The sequence below is a fragment of the Sabethes cyaneus genome, chromosome 3 (assembly GCF_943734655.1).
Source record: "Sabethes cyaneus chromosome 3, idSabCyanKW18_F2, whole genome shotgun sequence".
In the NCBI taxonomy this organism is placed as follows: Eukaryota; Metazoa; Arthropoda; class Insecta; order Diptera; family Culicidae; genus Sabethes; species Sabethes cyaneus.
Window position 1 is genome coordinate 249503746 of NC_071355.1, and position 21006 is coordinate 249524751.

General features: G+C 39.2%; 1 protein-coding gene across 3 annotated transcripts in view; it reads left to right on the forward strand.

Annotated features, from left to right (window-relative positions):
• Positions 1-1184: 1184 nt before the first annotated feature.
• LOC128741691 (signal-induced proliferation-associated 1-like protein 1) overlaps positions 1185-21006 on the forward strand; it is a 118158-nt gene continuing 98336 nt past the window's right edge. For all 3 annotated transcript variants that reach the window (XM_053837655.1, XM_053837656.1, XM_053837657.1), the window contains exon 1: positions 1185-2546. The gene's annotated coding sequence lies outside the window, so the exon portion shown is untranslated. The remainder of the gene's footprint in view (positions 2547-21006) is intronic.

The window sequence follows — 21006 nt, forward strand, 5'->3', positions numbered from 1 at the left end:
ATGTTGTCGACGATAGTAAGGTACAGCAAATTGGTTGTAGTGGAACGACCAGGGAGGAATCCATGCTGATCCGCGCTCAAATATTGCTTCCAATGTGAAAAAAGTAGTCCAACAAAAAAATTACCACTAGTTTTTGCGATATAGCTACACGGGTGTAGCAACTTTTCACCAAATATGTTCATTTTTTATTTTTTCTCTATTTTTCGTGCACCAGCTACGCCTGAAATAAAACGAGTGTAACTGGTGCACTTTGCCAAATATTAACACAATGTTTATAAGTTGGTTCTAATTTGTATTCGGTCTTTACCTGCTCGAATCAGCGTTGCTATTTATCAGCAGAAGGTAGCTTTAAAGCTTTAATTTGAATTTCTATATCTCTTGCACGCAAACGGAACACAAGAAATTTTTAAAATTCAACTGGTTTTAACACCACACACAATATCGCAACTACAGCAAAAGTGTTCGTTATTTTGGCGGAAAGTGTTTTAGTGACCTACGACACGTGTGCAAAGAGACCAATATGATCTTGAAAGTAACCTATTAATGGTGTTTGAGAGCAACTAACGTGGGGTAAAGTTAACAGAACAAGTAAAAATATGATCACCTAGTAAAGCTTACCTCAGATTTTTTCGTAAAATATAGATTAAAATTCTGCTTAGATTCAGACTTTGAGACTAGCTTCTTAACCTTGCACGATTAAGATCGAGCAGCAAGATTATGAGTCGCGAAAGGTTGTATTCTTGAAGAAATAGTTAATTAAAGATTAAAATAATTGCAACCTAAAGCATAAATAAATAAATTCGTCATTCGAAAAGTTTTTTTCATTATTCAATTTCGATTTTAGTCTCTGTGGCACTTACATTACAGATTACCATACCACAATCCAACGTACTATCCTGTTACCCCTCGGTCAGTCTCTTGAAAGCAGCTTCTGACGGCTAAATTTTCCTGCGACGCTTCAGAAATCGGAATGAAACGAAACACACTCATACGTATTCCGTTATTTACGCACTTTCATTCATATTTTCATTCTACGCGAGTGTACGGAGCTGGATCCGTGCGTACTCCTGTGTAGAGGTATTTTGAAGCTCGTCATTGTTGTATTAGTACTGGCGCGTTCGTTTCGTTCCATCATCGCTAGTTCGCGTCGCGACGATCGCGCTTCATTCGTAGTTGAGATTCAATCGCGGGTGGACGCGTTTCGCCTTTTTCTGAACTATAATACCCATCAGTAGGTACTGTGCTGTGTTCTGTGTGTTGTGCAAATAATTGTGTACGGTTTTCCTCTTAACCCTCCTTGCAGTCTTCAGTTTTGCGTACGAAGTTAAAGTGAAGATTTTCGTGTCCATTGGATTATATTGTTCTTTCGCATGTATAGTTGGATGCACTCGATCCACTACTGCTGACCGTATCCGTGTGTGCTCCGATCCGATAGAAGGGTTCTGTTGGTGTGTATTGAAAAAAAGTGCAACAATTATTATCAAACGTACAAAAGGAAGAATCTGTAAGAGTTTTCTTCGTGTGACCGTTGTGCTGTTCTTGGAAATTAGTTAGACTTGGATTGGAGCTTCAATAATTGCGGGGCTTTCGAAAAGATATCCGGATATCCTGCTGGTGATGTAGTCGAGTAACGCTTCCCCTAATGAAATAATCGGTGCGTTTGGCCGGATTGTGGAACGAAAGAGAAACGAAATTTAAATGTGAATTTTGTGTTGTTAATTAATAAGTTGTGCAGATTGCATCGAAGTGTTTTGCCAGTAATTTGCTGATTGTTTTAACGTTTCAGCAATTATAAATGCGACAATTTCTCATTTATTCGAAGCTTAGCAGCTGTGGTGTGCATACAAAAAGAACGGTTTTGTCACTCATACCATTGCGAACCGAATATCAATGAAAACATAGTGGAAAAGCAAAACACGCTACTTGCCGAGTTCCTGTGAGCCAACCAACCAAGAGTTTTTACAAGTAGCCAAGGTAGAAAGCAGAGAACGAAAACTTGTTGATTCTCAACCTCGTTTATGTGAAGACAAATGGCATTGGAACTTTGTCGTGCAATTACGTCCGAAATCGCTAATCTATGTAAACCGAAATAGTGAATGGAAAAGCTATCGAAGTCAAAATACTGCAGCACCAGAAATAATTTAGTGGATATTGGATTACTTAATGTGTTTGTCATGGTTCAATTGATGTAGAGAGCGCGTGAAAGTTTCCGACCAAGCGTAGAAGAACATCAAACGAGTGACCCCAACCGGCCAGATCTATTGTCCGATGGAAACCGAACCAGTTAAACTGTGCACGACTGCGTGAAATTGTTTTTTGTTTATCTGGTGAATCGCAGTTTGAAGCAATACGCGTAAAAGTACCGGATTTTCAGTGAAGAACACGATTCCACGCTGGTGAAACCGCTGTGGAATAGCACCAGAAAGTGTCCTGATTTTTGTGTGTTGTTTTCGAACTAACCGGTTACAAAGCTAACGGCACGCAACCTGGCGCTGTTCTGTGTACCGGTGAAGCAACGTCTACCCTCTGATTCGTCGGATGTGAATGTAAGTAGCCTTTATACGTTTTTTGCCTTTATACGTCACGAAATTCGACTAGTTTTATCGCCAAACCAGTGGAAATCATTCGTTTCGAATGAATCGGTCATTTAGTAGGATTAAGCACTCGAAATTTTAGCGCTAAGGGCTTTAAGAATGTTTGTTTGTGTTTGATAAAACCCGTAAGAAGTAGGTGGCCGAAGCTTGATATACCTCCTGTGTAATTTAAAAAGCGGAAGTGGTCTTGTAAGACTTCTCAACTTTTATCATTATATAAGGTTGCTTATCTAGTATGATTTGCCTGTACTTAATTGTTTTGAGTCACGTATTCACTGCGAAAAAAAATCAGTCTACGCCAACTCTCACCCGGCGTTAGTCAACCTTGCTGTGTCTCAATATTATACAACGTATTATTTTAAACCGCACCCAGTTATTAACGCCACTTACTGCCTCCAGTATAAGAAAAAACTTTAAACTCACCTCAGTTAGAACGAGTTTTGTTTGCATTCTCTTACTGAACCAACGGCGAACGAATGTGTGTCCCAAATAGGTACAAAAATTGTACTAACGACTGCCGCCGTTCGTCAAGGATGAATGCGTAAATTTGAATACAAAATATCCATAACGCCACGCCATTGACCGTTGGAATCTCCCGCAAGCAGCAGTGGCCAGCCACTGGCACACGAAACAAAAGCCGGTTGTGGGCGCTCGCTTGCACACAACGACAGCGTTCCATGCGCTCCGTGAGTTTACCCGCCACGACAACTATCAATCCGATCACACAGTGTACACAAAATCAGGTTTTCTATGTGGAATTTCACTCCGTGACTTGCCACTTCCGAACGTGCTTGCTTTGGCGACAACGGCAGTAACTGGCGACGTCGTCGTCTGCACAGCGATGACGGCAATGATCACGTTGCTTGCTTGCCGTCGTACGACGGCTTAAGTTTGTCTGCTGCGGCTACGGTTGAGTTGAGGCTTCCATCGACGGCCGACGAGCGAGAGCAGTCAAAAAATCCGCACAGAATGCCAATTCCATGAGATCATTCGGCGAGACGTGATCCTTCCGTCCGAGGCGACTGGCGAGGCTTAAACACGATCGAAATTAACGATTGCTTTAATTTTGCCATCGAAACTGCTACCGAATTAATCGCCAGCAATATTGATTGACAGCTTGGTTCGTGACCTTGCGACTAAATAGTCGATCCGTACTTACCACGTAGGTGTGTACTTTTACGTTTCACTGTCCGAAAGTGTTTTGCTTTCAGTTTGGTCAGAAAGCCGTGAAAGATACTTTGTTGTTCTTTCCTAAACTAGGTTATGTCATATGTTAGCTTTCGTTGTCAGGGAAACTAAAAACGAATAATGTCCATATTAGGGTTTGGTGTTGTTAACCTCAAACGTACTCAAGCCTAGCATGTGATTATTATTAATTGATCGATTATCGATAAAATGAAAGTAACATACCTGCCTACAACCCACTTAGTAGTTACACATTTTTGCGAACATTTAGCTCCTTTTGTTACCTTTTTCATCACGCAACAATATAAGTTGAAAAGCTCTCCCAAAAATGTGTTCAGGTATTTCTTGACTAAAGCTGTCGTGTTTATCATCGGTGAAACAATTCAAAAATTTCGTGCTATTGATAAAACATCATTTTCGAAAGCGAAACGTTTCACCCGCCAGCACAACAAGCACTATGCACTAACGGTTGTGTGTGGGAATAGCGCATTACTCAAATAGCATAGCGCCACCGAACCGGTTAATGCATTTTGCTTTCGTCCGAATTCCAATGTTGTGCTCTTATCAAAGTGCTTCACCACCGCACAATTGGCTGTCCGATCCGATTTTTTTTTTCATCAGAAGGAGGAGAAGGTTCGCATAGATTTTCCACCCGACTGCATTACTCCGGTCCGCGGTCCAGTCTGGTCAATCCGTTGGCGCTGTTGTCTTAAATATTTATTGTTATGTGAAGGGGAATGTAACACGAAAGTAAGCGCAGCGAAGTTGCACAATTCCGTGCAGCAGCAGCAGCATAGAAGAACACTTTCCAATCCAATGTGGTATATCGTTCACAACGGTCGGTGTGATGGAAGGTTGCTTAACTATCACTCCTCACTTATCCAACCGATTTCTGTTTGAACTAATCGTACACGGGCGGGTAAAAAAACCGTTAATTGTTAAAACACGCGCACTTTCATTTACGAAATCATAGTGCAGAAAAAATGTAAAAATGTAGAATTGCATATTAGGAAATTTGATATCTGACTGACATCCACAGGGTGTTAATGTACACGAACTATACATTTTTTCCAAAAAAATTCATGCCGCAATACGTCCAACAATAAATTACTTTATTTGGTCTTAGTCTCTTTATTTCCTCCGTGTTGGGGACTTTTAGGTTAGGAGCAACTTTCCAAATATCGCAAGGTTGAGTCAGCTCCGAACAGCTAGCTACATTAAGTTCAAAATTTCCATTTTGAGGGCACAGGAAGATAGTCCAAAGATAGGAGTCAGGTCCTATTAACTGCATGGATGACCCTTTCGTTGCCAATTGATCTGCAGTTTCGTTTCCTTTGATTCCGCAATTGCCAGGAACCCAGTTTGAGCAGTTGTATGCGCCGTAGCCTGCCTTTGACCAGACTTTGCCCCGCCCCTTCCCTCACCTTCAAGGGTGCTTGCTCTAGGGGGTACCAAAAACGACCTGAGCCTCAGTAAGACACTTTCGGTGTGATCGAAAATGTAATCCAAAATCTGGACCAAAGACTGATAAAAAATGTGCTCCAAAGTCAGGTCAAGACTCAAAATCTGGCCTTGGTCCAGTGTGTAGTTCAAAATCTGGTCCCACATCTGTTCCAAAGCCTGATAAACAGTGTGGACCATAATCTAGTTCAAATCTGTTCCAAAATTTGATACAAGATCTCTAGTTCAGGTCCATAATCTGATTCAAATTCTAGTTTGTAGTTTAAAATCTGATCAACAATGTGGCTAAAAATTTCGGTCCGGTTTCAGAATTTGGGCCCAAATTGGATGCACATTCTTCTAAAAAATGTGGTCCAAGTACGGGGAAAGACCTACAATCTTGCCCATATCTAGAATCTGGTCCAAAATTTCATCAAAGATGTGGTCCAAAATCTGGTCCAAATCTAATAAAAATGTGGCTTAAAATCTGATCTGTATAGAATCTGAGCTGCAGCTCCACGATCTTGTTCAGATCCAAAATCTGATCTAAAATGTGATCCAAAATCCTATAAAAATGCTATCCAAAATTTGGGCTAGAATTTGAAGTCCAGGTCCAAGATATGGTTCAAAATATTATCTGAAAGCCGACCCAAACATGTATAAAAAATGTGGTCCAGGTTCGGGGCACGGTCCACAATCTGGTCCAGGTCTAGAATCTGGTTCAAAATTTGATAAAAAAATGTGGTCCAAAATATTATCCAAAAGCGGGCCCAAATCTGATGAAAATGTGGTCCAAAATCTGATCTGCGTAGAATCTGATGCAGCTCCAAGATCTAGCTCAGGACCAGAATCTGGTCAAAAATGTGGTCCAAAATCTTATTCAAAATCTAGTTCAAATCTGTTAAAAATGTGGTTCAAAATTTTGTCCAGAATTCGATGCAGATGCAGAGGTCTAGAATCTGGGTCCAAAATTTAATCCATTAACAGATTCAGAACCTGATCAAAAATGTGATCCGAAATCTTATCAGAATCTTGTCCAAATCTGTTCTAAAATATGAAACAAAAGTTGATAAAAAATGCGGTTCGCAATTTAGTCAAGGTCCAAAATATTATCCAGGTTCGGGGTCTGGTTCAAAATCTGACCCAAAATCTGGTTGGTGTTTTAAAATCTGATCAAAAATGTGGCCCAAAAACTGGTTTATATTCCGATCCGGTTCCAGAATCTGGACCCAAATATAATGCAAAATCGGGTTAAAATCCGATAAAAAATGTGGTCCAGGTTTCGGGCAAGGTCCACAATCTGATCCAGGTCTAGAATCTGGTCCAAAATATTATCCAAAAGCGGGCCCAAATCTAATCAATATGTGGTCTAAAAGCTGATCTGCATAGAATCTGACGCAGCTCCAAGATCTTGTTCAGGTCCAGGATCTGATCCAAAATCTGGTCAAAAGTGTGGTTCAAAATCTGGTTTATATTCCGATCCGCTTTCTGAATCTGGATCAAATATGATGCAAAATCGGGTTAAAATCTAATAAAAAAAATGTGGTCCAGCTAAGGGGGAAGGTCCACAATCTGGTCTAGATCTAGAATCTGGTCCAAAATTTGATCAAAAATGTGATTCAAAATATTATCCAAAATCTGTTCTAAATCTGATAAAAATGTGCTCCAAAATCTGATCTGCCTAGAATCTGATGCAGCTGCTAGATCTTGTGCAGGACCAGAATCTGTTCCGAAATCTGATCAAAAGTGTGGTCAAATATCCGATGCAGATTCTGAATGTGGTACAGACCAGGTCTGAAATGTGGGTCCAAAATCTAATCCAAAATGTGATTCAAAACCTGGTAAAAAATGCTGTTCGCAATCTAGTCTAGGTCCAAAATATAGTAGGTTCAGGTTCGGAATCTGGCTCAAAATCTGATCGAAAATGTGGTCCAGAATCTAATCCAAAATTTGTTACGAGCAAAATCTGATATAAAATGTGGTCCAGAAGCGCAGGTTCCGAATCTGGTTGAGGGTTTAAAATCTTATCAAAAATAATAAACTTGGAAGGAACACGGATTTGAGAAACAATGGAACGCTAAATCGGGTCTTCGCCAAGGGCGCCTCTCTGTGCATTCCCACACCAGTTTAGAAGTGCTGCTTGACTATCTGAGCAAATACCGATATTTTCATTTTTGTCGTTTCTTTTTATGCAGATTGATACACATTCTAGTATTGCAAATATTTCTGCTTGAAATATAGTGGAATGTTTCCCATTGATACTAAAACGTTAATCCCTGGATCTACAATGTTATCTTATCTTGATCCATTTGTGTAGAAAATCAGTGATCCTGGACGAGAATCCGGTTCTCTGGCATTCCAATCAGAGCGAATAAAATCCAGAACACGAAATTTGTAATCGAAGTAGTTACGCTTTGACCTATGGTCTTCGTTCATCAATATTAAGGGACTTATGGAAAACTTTTTGAGAATTCTCCAGTGTCCAACAAGATTGCCATCATGGAATCTCATGGATTGTTTTAGCCCAGCAGTTTTCATAGCATTCAGTTGAATGAATTGATGTAGAGGAACAGGACTCAATCTTCTAAGGCTTTAGATGAAATGCTCCTTATAGCTCCTGTTATGAAAATGGTAGCGAGCCTTTGTAGGTTGTTCAACTAAATTTAAGCCGTTTTTCGTTCTATTTACGGCCACCACATAAGTGATGCATAATAAATAATGATTCTGGATTTAATTATTGCTAAGTATATCCAATATTTAAGACCCCATTTTTTTTACTGCTATGTCACCATGATTCAGACTATTAATATTTATTGGCGACAGATACGTATTTTGCCTACGTCTTCCAGACTTCATCAGTGTTTGTTTTGAACCTGATGAAGCCTGCAAGTCGTAAACGTGATACGTATCTGTTGCGAATATATATTAATAGTGGAATTTATTTTGGAAAAGTTTGATCTTTTCTTTAATTTCAGGTTTCATATTGTACTAAGACGCTGCAAAAACTTCAATTTATTTCAAGAAAATTGACGAGAGACTAATTGGTCTGAATGATTTGGGAAAAAACTTTCCTTCACATTTTTGGAATGTATCCCAGTACCATACTTAAGCTGAATGATTTTACTAAAGCAGGAATTATGGCCGGTTTGCCCTTGTGAACAAGTGTTGGAAAAATTCCATCTGTAGCAGTTGATTTGAATGGACTGCAAAAACCGATAGCCCAGTCAATTCTAGAGTATGAAATAAATAAGTTTGCTAATTTTTTAGGTTCTTCGAGGATCTATGTTATTAATACGGTTACATCAGCTCATGCCAATGTTTTAATTCAATTAGCAATACTACTGAAACGATTGTCGATTATAACCACCGTGGCTGTCGTAAAATTTCTGCAACGCAGCCTGTGGTCCTGAATGATGTGTAATTGACGACTTAGATATATCTACGTATGATTTAATCGTGGTGTAGTTATCAATTCGATTTGGTTCCAAATCAAAACGGCATTTGGACGGCTCGTGCAGTGAAACGAATTGGATATTTTGCAACATTTGGCACGCGACTCGTTGGACTCTCTTAGCGAACAAAGCAAATCAAGCAACTCATTGTCCATTCCCGGCGGGTGACACCATCGAACGTCGCGGACCAACTCGAATTTGATTACTCTGAAATGATTCGACACTTTTCGTCAAGGTAGATAATAATTAGGGGAAATTGTTTTGCGATTGCAAAATTTGCAAAATTCCACATCGCTGGCAACAATTACCAGACATTGAACCTCTATCTCTCTATATCCAGTGAAAGCAAATTTGGTCAAAAAGCTTTTGGCATTTCATATACGAAAAACGCTGAAGAGATGCCCTATCGATGATCTTCCTCTTTACACTGAGGTAGCTCAGTCTCGCGAGGAGGTCTGTAATATATTTCCAAGCTGTACCAAATTGATCCTGCCAGTGAGCGGTCTTTAAACTTGACATTGAGATCAAAGCCCAGTGATGCTATTGATTTCTTACGTTACTTTTTAAAATGAGATACTCTCTTCGGCATCCCGCTCTTCCGATCTATCATGGTGACATAAGTGCATTTCTGCGCAAGTTTTCCTAACGATACGCTAGCTAACGACGATCATGCAAAGCACATGCCTTTGAGTGGTAAGTTATAGGTATCCCGGGGATTGCAACTGTTGGATTCTTAAACAAGAATACTAGTTCTGTAAGCAAAGCATTCTGTACGAATCTTCTGCAGCAATTCTTCACATGATTTCTATGTGAGGACCCCCAAAGACGAATGTGCGATTTTTTGTTCGTCTAGAAATGGATACAATCATCATTGACCTCAAGACAGATTTCGACCGTGTTGATCACCAATAATCGCCGCTGATGAACCGCAAACTGAAGATAAAAGTGGGTTCGTCTCACTCCTGCCGTTTTACTGACAAATCCGAAGTACCTCAGGGAAGCAGTTTGGGACCCTTACTAATCTCAATCTTTTTTTAAAGCTTGTTTACTTGTTGATACTATATCTAAGAACTAGCCGGAATGGAATTTCCTTCGGGCGCAACAAGTCGTCGGCCTTCGGCCATTGATCAGGTTCACGTATGCTCGTTCGAAAGAGAAAAAGTGGTTAAAGAGTAAGAATTTGACATTCCGTAACTTCTACTCATATTTTTCACTTCATTTAATTTTTTGTTTTTTTTACGAAAACATTTACTCCTCCTGTAAGAAAATTGAAAAGTTGCTTAACTTGCATTATAGTCAATAAAAGTAAGTCTTTCTCCATCTGCCGGTTCTACTAAGACGATCATCGAAGCACCTTAGTCAACCGATTTCTAGTTTTATGCACTTTCAACTTTCAACTTAACTAATTAACTCATTTTACTATAACGATGGTCATTACAACAGCAGTCGATGGAGAATGGCAAAAGAAAACAATGAGAGCAGGGCAATTATTCAGGGGTATTATTGTTTTATGAACAATTACGAAAGATTAAATCGCATAGTTAATTTTGCCATTAAACTAGATTCGATAGGGTTCCTATCGCATAAAACCGGCATAGGTAACAATGAACATTATTGGCCTATTTCCGACGATCTGCGATCGGTAATTTAATAGCGCAAATATCTAGCCAATTTCATGCTCAACTATGTAGATTGGCATCACTTCATATCCATGAGCGTTACCATGGCTACGTGTCAACAAACTGAAGATATTTCCGTTTAAATTTTAGTTACGACTTGTAACCTTCATACGTGCGGTAAGTTAAACTGCGTGCGCGGTAGATTTGCGATTGCAATCGAAACGAATTGAAGTTTTTCGTATTAATTAAGGTGCACCATTTTTATGTGCGTCAAGTAAACCATTGCGAATACGATAATTGTCAGGGTCGAATAAAAATATTTAAAAAACCGACGGTGAAGAGATAAACATATCTGGTGCTGAGTTTTATTCGAGCACAAATCTCAAAAGTTAGTGGAATTTGTGACCTAAACAGTAATGCAACCTAAAGGACATAATGTTTAGTGTATTGAGTTGTACATTTTTCCTACTTCTAGCAGCATAGCTGCAAGGCATGTTGGCAAGCGGAAAAACGGAAGCGAACGCAGAAATTGGGTGCCATATTGACTGCCATATTCGTTGGTTTTTGAAATAATTAATTTTTGTACATTGCACATTTCATTCATAAACAATAGCAACAACAAATTGTCACGATTCTCACAATATTAATTTTTTTCTGGCAAAATAAGCTTCACCTTCGCTGACCGACCGAGGATGGCATTGAAATCCTTGAGGTGCAGCAGAGACAACAACAAATGAATCTGTCAAGTGTGCAGAAAAAAAAGCTTACTACGATGTTGGTATGTTACTGTCTGCAACTGCAACGGAAGGTATCATTATGAGTGTTCACTTTTAATGCGGAGAGTACGATACAAATGTTTACAACTCCAGTTCCAAGAAAGAAAAAACTCCGCTGCAGCAAAAACAACAACTATGTAGGTATACCTACTATTATGTACAACGTGCAATCACGGCGCAGACCGCCAGCCACCGTCCTGAGACCCTCTGCTGATACAGGTCGCAGATTGGGGTGAAGAGTGAAGACGAACATTTGCCACGGCCGCCGTGCGGTAGAAGCTTGTTTCGGGTACTACAAGTGAGTGCTTGTCCCCGTTCTATATGCAGGGCCCCTTTCCTTTGTCTCATTTCGCACAGTCAGTGCTGCGTAAGATTTTTCCTTGCTCACGTACGTACGTGTTGGTAGGTATAGAAACTGCAACTGTGCAAGATAGATTTTCTCAAGCCAACCGAGTGTAACGTAGCAACATAATTCTGCAATCAAGGTAGGGCTACAGCCAGCAGTGCCAACGACAACGACAAAACAAGATAGGTACTGTTTTATTGTGCCCACACACCATCAGGTAATTAATTTTTGCACCCTGGCGAACCCGGTGTGTGGAACTTGACGTGTAGAAAAGTTCATTGTGTTTTCAGAGTAAAGCAGCAGGGTTTTAGTTTTCGGCTTTATTTGCTCTTTGTTTTGTTATAGAACAGGGAAAAGCATATTTTTCCCACACTAAAAACTTTTATTTCCATATTAGATTTAATAATTGAAACGGAGACACGAAGTTTTCCCGTACACGGTAAAAGCGTTTATCTCGGTTGATGATACGTATGCTGGTGCACTCTTAGTAATTTGTTGACGAACAAAATTACCCAACGAAAACTGGCTGCTCTACTGTCAACAATGAAAACTACAGCCAAGTTTTATTAAATGATTTTGCTTGTTGCGTTTTTCATTTTCTGCGGGTACTTACTTGCGTAGTTCACACCTTTGTGTAATCACCCCTCACCCTACCTTCCCTCCGGGCTTAGCATGTTAATTAATCCGACGTAATTCTGGCTGGCTCAATTGTACGTTAGGTGGCGCATGACGAACAGAAACAGAATCAAAAAGTGCACTCAAGTTTGAAGTTCGGATTAATTTTGCCATCTTTCGAAATTGACGTTTGTTGAACCGTCGAGCTTGTTGATCTAGTACCTGCCTAGTTGGTGCGAAAAAACACGCCCCTAACCTGCTGTTATTACGTACGTTGCTGCGTTAGCTTCTTCGACTTGATTGAATTGATAAAAAGTTATGCAACACTAATTATCTGATAGTATTGTTTCGTAGCATAGTTAAAAGGGTAACGTTTTGGCTGGTTATAAAAGCCAACGGTGAGAAATGCAAATTCAACTCGCTATCTCGCATAAGTTAACATTGTATTCAAAGGGAAACAGTCACAGTTTGTCGCTCTGCACTACATTCTATTGACCCAGTTTAAGGACGATGACCGACGCGCGATGCACTGCGACGGATGAAACTATCCTCTATCAAAATCTAGTTCAATATATCACGCTATTGCAGGGAAGTGCTATGAATAGACGAACAGGGAGCAAATGAGGCGCAAATGACACGCTATGATTGCTACATATCTATAGGCAGTCTGACTGACTGCGGCACAGGAACGAACTGATAACGTGAGAGTTGAACGGAACTAGAAGCCGGCGCTGGCAGGAAAACATGTCATAGCCGAGACAGAGTTCCGGTCGTCTGCCGTTGACTGTCGATTGTACTATGCTGCTCAATTCGTTGTGGCAAAACGAGATATTCTGCTCGGCGTTCTCGGATGAGTAAAGGGCCAAACAGAATGCTGCGTCAACGCGTCCGTCAGCGTTATTCTGACAGTTTTCCCATGGGTTTACTGTCAAATTGACGCTGACGGATGCGTTGACGCATCATTCTGTTTGGCCCTTAAGTGCGCTTCTATTCTGAAGCGTACCTATCATGAAAGGCTTCTTCATTTTGCTATAAAATGATCAAAAGCGGACAAAGGAAGAGCGAACGTAGAAGTCACTTCGTTATGCATTAAAAGCAAATTGGTGCGTCATGTCATGTCGTGTCGAATCTCCAGCGGCCGTGCTGCATCTGCCATTGACCAGTTGGGCATTCGGTCTCGTTTTTGTAAGACTTTGATCGAATCAGGGTAGTGCAAAAGCACTCAGCCCATTCGGTTGGAATTTCATGTCAGAAAAAAACGCACTAATTAGTACTAGCTCGGAGCAGTTGTTTCCAGTCGAGATTCTAGCATGCGTCAAAACGTTTGTAAATGTCGACCTTGAGGCCAACAGAGAGTTTTCCTTCCTAAGCGAATGATTATAAGAAAATTGAGTTAGGAAAATGATATATGTAATATCAAAACGTACCTTATCTTTGAACTAAAAATGGGGACTTTTCTCCTTCTGTATCCGTATCGTCGTAAGATAAAACTATCTAGCTGCCAGCTTGCGCTATTGGTGGCACTAGAATATCGAGAATTCACTGAATTGTGCGGAATGGAGGGGATGCCACATATAATTCTGTGTTATTTGTTGGAACAATCTGACCATCTGTACAGCGAGGAAAAATATCTGTGCAAAAATCTGCCCAATGCAAAACAATGAGAGTGAAAGAGATGGAGAGTCATTTTGCGGAGTATTTCCGTCTCTTTCACTCTCATTGTAAAAACTCAAAAATCTGTTTAATCTGTGTAACTGGCAAATAAATGTATTCTATGCATACAAATTCTGTACAGGCGATTCCTTTTGAATACAGCAAAGATTAAGTAAAGTTGATTTTTGGTAGTTCACTTGCTAACAATGTACCAAAAATCAACTTTATTGGTTAATGGACAGCTGAGATATTGTGATGGGCGTACAGCACCATCCACGTTATACAAATATTTACACCGCGTTATACCAATCTTTACTGTATCTGTTAAACATAGAATAATCTGTGCATGTGGCAAGCCTGCATCAGTGAACATTAGAATCTGTTTTTTCGTTCATTCATTTTACATGATTTCTTTTTGCGTCCACTTTTTTACGTTCGAAATTTGAACCCACGTTTTTTCTTTTTACGTCTAAAATTTGGATTAACGTCCTCTCTTTTCACGTTCAAAATTTAGATTAACGTCCTTTCTTTTTACGCCCAATATTTGAATTAGCGTCAAAAATTTGGATTAACGTCCTTTTTTACCTCCAAAATTTGGATTAACGTCCTCTGTTTTTACGTCCAAAATTTGGTTTCACGACCATTTTTACGTCCTCTCTATTTACGTTCAAAATTTGAATTACCGTCCTCTTTTTACGTCCCAAATTCAAACTAACGTCCTCTCTTTTTTCGTCCTAAATTTTAATTAATATTCTCTCTTTTCACGCCCAAAATTTGGATTAAATTCCTCTCTTTTTACGTCCTAAATTTGAATTAATATCGAAAATTTGGATTAACGTTCTTTTTTTTTCGTCCAAAATTTGAATTAACACCCTCTCTTTTCACGTCCAAAATTTGAATTAACGTCCAAAATTTGGATTAACGTCCTCTCTTTTTACGTCCAAAATTTGGTTTAAAGTCCTTTCTTTTTACGTTTAAAATTTGAATTAATGTTCTCCCTTTTTACGTACGAAATTTGAATTCACGTCCAAAATTTTCATTAACGTTATCTGTTTTTTTGTCCTAAATTTGAATTAACGTCTAAAATTAGTATTAACGTCCTTTTTTACCTCCAAAATTTGGATTAACGTCCTCTGTTTTTACGTCCAAAATTTGGTTTCACGTCCATTTTTACGTCCTCTCTTTTTACGTTCAAAATTTGAATTACCGTCCTCTTTTTACGTCCAAAATTCAAATTAACATTTTCTTTTTTTACGTCCAAAATTTGAATTAACGTTCTCCCTTTTTACGTACGAAATTTGAATTAACGTATGAAATTTGAAATAACGTCCTCTCTCTTTTCGTCCAAAATTTGAATTAACATCCTCTCTTTTTACGTCCAAAATTTGAATTAAAGTCCTTTCTTTTTACGTCCTAAATTTGAATTAATGTTCTCCCTTTTTATGTCCTAAATTTGAATTAATATTCTCTCTTTTCACGCCCAAAATTTGAATTAAATTCCTCTCTTTTTACGTCCTAAATTTGAATTAACATCGAAAATTTGGATTACCGTTCTTTTTTTTCGTCCAAAATTTGAATTAACACCCTCTCTTTTCACGTCCAAAATTTGAATTAACGTCCAAAATTTGGATTAACGTCCTCTCTTTTTACGTCCAAAATTTGAATTAACGTTCCCCTTTTTACGTTCAAAATTTGAATTACCGTCCTCTTTTTTACGTCCAAAATTTGGTTTAAAGTCCTTTCTTTTTACGTTCAAAATTTGAATTAACGTTCTCCCGTTTTACGTCCTAAATTTGAATTAACATCCTCTCTTTTTACGTCCAAAATTTGAATTAACGTCCTCTCTTTGACGTCTAAAATTTGGATTAACTTCCTCTCTTTTTACATCCCAAATTTTAATTAACGTCCAAAATTCGAATTAACGTTCTCTCTTTTTACGTCCGAAATTTGGTTTACCGGTCTTTCTTTTTGCGTCCTAAATTTGAATTAATGTTCTCCCTTTTTACGTCCTAAATTTAAATGAACATCCTCTCTTTTTACGTCCAAAATTTGGTTTAAAGTCCTTTCTTTTTACGTCCTAAATTTGAATTAATGTTCTCCCTTTTTACGTACGAAATTTGAATTAACGTATAAAATTTGAATTAACGTCCTCTTTTTTCCCTTCAAAATTTGAATTAACGTTCTCTCTTTTTTCGTCCAAAATTTGAATTAACATCATCCTTTTTTACGTCCAAAATTTAGATCAACGTCCTCTCTTTACGTCCAAAATTTAAATTAACGTCTTTTTTTTACGTCCAAAATTTGGTTTAACGTCCTCTCTTTTTACGTCCAAAATTTGGTTTAAAGTCCTTTCTTTTTACGTCCAAAATTTGAACTAATGTTCTCTCTTTTTACGTCTCAAATTTGAATTAACATCCTCTCTTTTTACGTCCAAAATTTGGATTAACTTCCTTTTTTTTTACATCCAAAATTTGAATTAACGTCTAAAATTTGGATTAACATCCTCTCTTTTTACGTCCAAAATTTGAATTACGTTCCTCTTTTTACGTCCAAAATTTGAATTAACGTCGAAAATTTGGATTAACGTTCTTTTTTTTTCGTCCAAAATTTGAATTACCGTCCTCTCTTTTCACGTCCAAAATTTGGATTAACATCCTCTCTTTATACATCCAAAATTTGAAATACCGTCCTAAATTCGGATTAATTCGGTTCTCCCTTCTTACGCCCAAAATTTGAATCAATGTCATCTCTTTTTACGTTCTAAATTTGAATTAACATCCTCTCTTTCTACGTCTGAAATTTGAATTAACGTCCTCTCTTTGACCTCCCAAATTTGGTTAAACATCCTCTCTTTTTACGTGCAACATTTGAATTAACGTCCTCTCTTTTCACGTCCGAAATTTAAATTAGCGTCCTCTCTTTTCAAGTGCAAAATTTAAATTAACGTCCTTTATTTTACGTCCAAAATTGAATTATTGTCCTCTTTTAGGACAATTTTTTACGTCCCCTCAATAGTGGCCTAAAACAAGATTTGTGTGTACTTGTGTGTACGTGTGGACTCTCTGGAACAACTCTAGTGGGTAAATTTTTGCGGTAAATTGTCAGTAACCGGGTGGAAGTTCACAGAACGAAAAAGTGAAACTCACATTTGACGTAAACCGAAATCCGTTACATTTTTCCATTAAATAAAATGTAAACAACCTAACCCGTTTATATATTTTTAACCCGTGTGATATACTCATTGATGTCATATACTTTTTTGAAGTAGTATCTCTGGTATGCCATAAGGAATCAATTTAGGACCGCTTGTGTTTTCACGGTTTATCAATAAATTCTCGCGTAACTCTTCGAAGGGACCTAAGTAACACTGCGAGACTCTTTGCTGCTCTCCTTTTCCGATAATTACGGCGACACAAATGCTAATCAACTAAAGTTTTTCTAACGATTGCCTAGCTAGGGACACCAGCGACTGATTCATGCGATGTTGATGTGTTAAAGTGCATTTCCAACGCCAAAGAAACGCGAAAGAAACGAGACACGAAGAGCATCTTTCATTGTTACTTAAGTCTGTTTGAAAAGTTACGCGAAAATTGTTGATTTTTTTCGTTCTTCGTGGAGATTAAAACAATTCTAGATTCTATTAAACCCCAATGGTGCTCAATGTCTGGCTAAAACATTTGAGAATTGGTTTTCCAGTTTACGGCAACCTTCCCGCTGTACTACAGAATTTTGTTTCATCGAAGACTGACACGAACAATAGAATTTTATGTACAGACCGTGAATAACACTAACTGAGCAGGTACGATTTGGACTCACAACTTTTGATAGCTGGTCGACATTTGATGCTTTTAGTGTTTCAATTTTTTCTTTAAAAAAAAGTCAATTTTGTTTAAAAATTCAAGTGAAATAAGACGCTAGTGATTGAATACCGACTCTGTTCGAAGTTATGTTTGAAGAACAATTCTAGATTGCACCGGTTTTCATTATCCCAAAGTGTGAATGCTTCCGACCGTGATAATTTTCTGCAGGCACAATTCACACAACCATGACGGCTGGCTGGGATCCGGCGAATGTGGAGAAGATGAAAAGTGACACTTAGCCACTAATGACAGCTCGAACGAACGCCACCCGACCCGACTGTGGTCGTACGTAACGTACGCAAATGAGGAGGATCCAATTTGGATGGAGTGTACGTGACTTTCCTGTGATGGCGGCGACCGAAAATATTCTGCACTTTTAGATCCGAATGAATGCAGCGCAATATTTTAGATTAAAACCTCGTATGATGATGATGATACTGCGGGGCATTTTTGCTTATTGAACAATTTACATAATGACGATGCACCAAGTCCCATCAGGAAATATTCACTTTTTTTGCTCATTTTCATTTCTAAGTAATAAAAAAGACAATACTTCTTATCGTTTCAAGGCGAACCCACCATCTTCATATTAAACAGGCCGGTTCCAAGCTTCACAACGTCATTCGTATTCAGTTGATTTCTAGATACCATTCACAGTTAATAATTCAACGCAACTAACGACTCCAGTTTCAGCATCCATTGACATGTGGACTCAATTGGCAACAGCCATGAGCAACATAGCTTTATTAAGGCCATCAATAATTCTAAAGCCATAAACAGAATTATGTTCGGAACCTAAGTGAGTAATTAGAAATCGTATGCATAATTTTTCGACGGCACTAACTTACTCACAAATGACTGCGTTTTTTCCAAGTCTTAATCCTATGGGTTTCGCACCATTGAAGGAAGCACACATGAAGGTCTCGTCTTACCTGTGTCCGGAGGTGCTTAGCGCCCTCAGATGAATTCATTACTCGCCGAAGACGGCGCTTCGTCTGCCATCTGGTTCGACCGGTCCGACCGATGGTGGGAAATTATGCTTTATTAAAGGTAATTCAGCCTGTTTTAAAACGCATACTTTTATGTGATAGGTTAAGCTTACTGCTGGCGCTTCCTTTATTGCATCCTTTATGGCTTGGGTGGAGGATAAGCGCCGGTAAGCCGGAGCTTGAGCTAACTAATTAGTTGCATTTGAGTTTGTAAGATAAATCAGCAAACTTTGACGGCCCAGCGACCAATAAAAACTAATCGCATAATCATCTTCCGAACAACGCATGATTTATGGTCCCGTAACACCCGGATTTAAGTCGCATACGTAAACAAAATTCTGTTGATTTTGTTGAAACATTTTCCCCTTTTATGTGATGCCATATAATCGCACAAGCTAGGGTCATTTGTTTGATTGATTTTTTCTCTCTTCTCGCCTGCACCCCAAAATGCAATTTTTGGGCGAAAATATTTGTCTTTCGGAGCAGCTGCTGCTTGCCCATGCAATAAAGGATAACAGAAAAAAAGCTCAGCTGGTTTACAGACTATCTTATCGTAAAAACGGTCCTCAACGACAGTTCACGGTTTCGATAGAGGGGAGATAAACAACTTTCCGATAGTTATGTGCTCGCGTCAACAACAATCACGACGGAGTAACCGGGCAGCGGAGCTGAACTAGGACTAGTTTATGGAGTTTATGGAGGAGAAAAAGTGAAATGACCACGAGACAGACGAGCCGGACGAAGCAGAAAGCAGAAAATGGTTTATCTTATCTTATCGGACAATCGAAGCTGACCACATCGCATCGCGACGTCGTCGCAGACACAAAATTTGAACGGCCCCAAAAAAAGCAAGGAGCTCCAAAAGTGGAAGCCAAATCAGTACCGGACCACCACGCCGGCCGCAGCAGCAATGGGATCCATTGTCTTGTGCATAATAACTGATTACGGTGTAAATTGAGCGGTTTTATCGTGCCGCTGACGCAAATCTGAATGAAGAGTTTCATTTAGTAATAATGACGTCGTTATTTTTCAACACTTTCTTGTTTTAATGTGAAAATGTTGTAAATTTAACCAGCTATGCTGAGGCTGTTGCTGGTTAATCAAAATACTTTTGTTATGTTTCTAGCGGTAGTCTGTGAACAAAGTATTCAATTCAATTTTCAGTAGGACTACGTAATTGGAGCACCTAGCAATTAGTGGACTCTGCTGATTGTCATTTTGTTGTGATTTTTTTAATGTATTGGATCCCAATGATTACGCTCTCAGCTATTATGTACTCGATATAATTGTTATGAGACTCACTTAAGGTCCAAGATGACTGCCTTAGGGAGCATCTGCGCTAACATCGAAGAAAGAGGTGATATAAGTATCTATTTTTTACCGGGCCTGGGAAGTAAAAGTGTGTTTACATGTAATTGGTTAATTCATTAATTCTTGACAGTGCCTGATTACTTACTTTACTTTATTGGCGACGGTCCGTTATCGATCCTGGTTCTGTGTGTAAAATAGTTTTGACTACTCTTTCGTAGGGCATCCTAGCCACGTGCCCAGCCCACCGCAGTGTGCCACATTGACTACCTTCATTGTATTAGCAGATTTGTATATTTGATATAGCTCGTGGTTCAAGCGTCTACGCCACACTCCGTTTTCCATTTTGTTACCAAGTATTGATCGCACAGTTTTATGCTCAAAAACTCCTAACACTCGTCTGCTTCCTTTAGCGTCCATGATTCATGTCCGCACAGGGCCACCGGAAGGCATAGAGTACTGTAGAGCGCCAGTTTTGTGCGAATTTGCAAACTACGGGACTTCAGCTGGTTACGTAATCCGTAGAAAGCGGTATTCACGGTTGCAATTCGTCGTTTCAATTCGCGGTTTTCATCGTTGTCACATTTCACGAGCGTACAAAGGTATATGAATTCCTCAACTACTTCATATCGTTCCTTATCCAGCTCCCCCTCGGTACCAACATCGTTTGAACTCCTACGTTTCCTGCCAGCAACCATGTACATTTTGGCGGTGTTAATGGTAATGGCCCCAATCTTGCAGCTTCCCATTTAAAAGGCCTAAAGGCTTCTTCTACCGCTTTACGGTTGATTATGATGATATCGACGTCATCCGTAAAACCAAGAAGCATGTGAGATTTCGTGACAATAGTCCCGATCCTTTCCACGTTTGCTCTTCGTATTGCACCGTGCAACCCTCTTGCTTCAGTCCCTTCAATGTCACGAAAGCGGCTGAGGTCTCATCCGCTATTCTGAGGCATGATTTTGACCCATCCAGCGTCGCACGAATCAGCGTAATTAGTTTCATCGGAAAACCATGTTCTAGCATTATCTGTCTCAGCTCATTTCGTTTAACTGAATCGAACGCCACCGTAAAGTACAGAAACAGATGATGAATCGGCAAGTTGTACTCCCGGAACTTGTCTAGTAATTGACGCAGGGTAAACATCTGATCCGTTGAGGAGCGACCCT